The following is a 2,670-nucleotide window of genomic DNA, read 5'->3' as shown; positions in this document are numbered from 1 at the left end:
GTTCACCTCAGAACACAAAAGCTTGATTGCATAAAAATGCTGCTTCTATTAGTAAACAGGAGAAGGTTGAAACAGTCTTGCAATTTCTGTATTGCTTTATCACTACTGGTTTAGAGTATAAAAATTTGATCAAAGCATCTTCTTAAGAATTCAGTTTCATTTGTATTTTCTGTCCCCAAACACAAATATGACAATGGTTCATATCAGAGACATTAAGGACACTTGTATAAAAATGGTATTGAATGTTGTATTGTAATCTGTTTTTTTATCCAGCAGAACTCGAGGAAAAAAATATTCTTAAGTGACTCTGGAAGCCTTAGCTCAGCAAGATGCCATAAAACAAAATATCCCAAGCTGATAACTGATATCAAGTATTCAAAATTATATTTTCAATAAAAGCATCTCTCTTGGGTTTATAGCACCAAAACAAGAAGAGGTACAAGATTATAATTTTATGATATGTTCCACTTAGAGAAAAAAGAAAAACTTTTTTCTTCACTTACTTTGATGTTGTCAAATAATCGCCCTACTTGCTGCTCTTCTCCCTCTCGTGAAACAGGAGATTTGATAGGGAAAGATGCATCTGTAACTAAGGAGGGTCCTCCAGATTTTACTGGCGATTAGAAGAAAAGATATGAAGTACAACAAATCTCATGGTTCTCTGGGTAGAAAGTTTCCTAAACTTTTCTTTTAAAGAATCTAGTGACTACTCCAGGAATGGTTCAGAAACGAGACTCTGGGCTATGCTGGGCCTGAGAGTTGCCCTCCTAAGCTGGGCCTCTGATCTCAGTGCTCATTCTCAATTCAGGCTGCCAACACCAAGAGTCAAGCAGATAATCTGCAACTTTAGCTTTGGCAGCATTTGGAAGGATTTTTCTGAGAGCTGCTGTAATCAAGTACCGTAGAAATCAGGTACAGACACATTAGTCAGAAAAACAGCTTTGAAAACTCTTGTGCATTTGGCGGTTTCTAATTTAGAAGCAGATTTTGCCTGTTGACTGCCTGTGTGTTCACCTGAGCTATGGCAGTACTCACTCTAACCTGGCCCGGAGGGAAATTACTATCACCTTGGCTTGAAATCAGTCAAAACCAGGGAAATCACCATATGGTGTGAATCTGGGTTTGTCAAGAGGTGTAGAGAGAGCACACTTCCCAAGCTGTACCCACTGATGGAGCAGGTTCTTATTGAATCACAGCTGGTGAGAGAAGCATGCTGCTAACTGATAAGATGTGAACTACATTTTTGAAAAGGTCTGTGTCTCTTAATTTTTTAAGGAACCTAAATTCTTTCGAAAACCGAAGAACAAAGTTATATTCTGATATACTTCTGTTTGTGCTCCCTAGGAAAAAAATTATTTATCTTATATCTTAAGATTATGAGTTGCTTAAAAATTACAGGTAAAGAAAGGATTCAGTTAACTCACAGTGTCAAACAAAGATTGTCACCTTCGTGAATTTTTTATAGTACTATTTCATTTTAGCTGCCCACCTGAAGTGGCAAGGAGTTAATAAAAATTCTCTTTAGTTTAATCTTTTTTTTTCATGATAGAATGAATGCTTTTACCATATTTCATCAATTCTTAGACTTACTCGAACAATTTTTTTTATTTATTACTATTTATGCCTACAGCACCTGGTCTTCCTAGGTGGTCTCCCATCCAAGTACTAACCAGGCCCGACCCTGCTTAGCTTCCGAGATCAGACAACGGGCTTGTTCAGGATAACATGACCGTAGACCATGGACCATGGCTCTACTGGAGTGCGAACTTAGGACCTTCTGCGTGTAAAGCAGACATGCTAACCACTACACTGTGGAACCACGTCCTTATCTGAACAATTTAACATCTCTAAAACATGTGCCTTAAAATTTATGAGATATTTTAGTTTAGCCAATAGCATTTCTTCTTTCTTGATTTCAAGGAAATATGGTATTTCCATGGTAATCTGCCTAATTTAAACCCCCATGTATCCTCAAACTTCTTTTCTTATAAATACGTCCAGGGCTATTTTAAGATATCCCAAAGACATGAAGCAAAAACTTCCCTCACAGCTGTGTCTGAAGCTGGCTGGTCTCCCTTTTCCCCAGCACGTAGGACCTTCTCTGTACCATCTGTACTCTGCTCCTCACCTGGGGTTCTGGGCAGTGACAGCCCCCTGCTCCAGCCCATCCTTGTCTCACTCTAGGCTCAAGATGAGTAGTTCTTATCATGTCATCTACCATTGATAACGAACCCACCCAGGCTACCTCCTTCTAAGTATTTGATATGAATCTTTCCAGAGGCATTCGATGACTGGAAATAAAGCCAATAATGTAAGGACTACAAAGAATCGACAGAGAAGCTGTGTTTGAGAAGATCTGGTGAATAAGTCCTTAAATAAGGAATATGACTTAAAATATCTGGCCCTAGGAACTCAAGTATCAATGGTAATTTCTGGAATCTTCCTTGGCATTGGAGAGACTTTGCAGAGGATGATAATATGCCCAAAGATTAGATGACAGTTGACCTAATAACTATAAAATAAAATAAATAAAATAAAATAAAAATAAAATAAAGGTAAATAAAGCAAAAATTCCTCCCTTAACTCTCCAAATCAGAAGATGCAAATTGGAAGCCCTAGGCTTATATAGCTGCTTCTATGTTTATTTAGCTATTTTATCTGCTCACATGA

The 2,670-nt window shown here is 37.9% G+C and overlaps 1 pseudogene; it reads right to left on the bottom strand.

Annotated features, from left to right (window-relative positions):
• Positions 1-1,621: 1,621 nt before the first annotated feature.
• LOC120595203 (uncharacterized) lies at positions 1,622-1,737 on the bottom strand (annotated as a pseudogene).
• Between the last annotated feature and the right edge of the window lie 933 nt (positions 1,738-2,670).

The sequence above is a fragment of the Pteropus medius genome, unplaced genomic scaffold, assembly GCF_902729225.1.
Source record: "Pteropus medius unplaced genomic scaffold, Ma_sr-lr_union100, whole genome shotgun sequence".
Taxonomy (NCBI): Eukaryota; Metazoa; Chordata; class Mammalia; order Chiroptera; family Pteropodidae; genus Pteropus; species Pteropus medius.
Note: the sequence above shows the minus strand (reverse complement) of the source record. Positions and strands in the feature narration are given on the sequence as shown.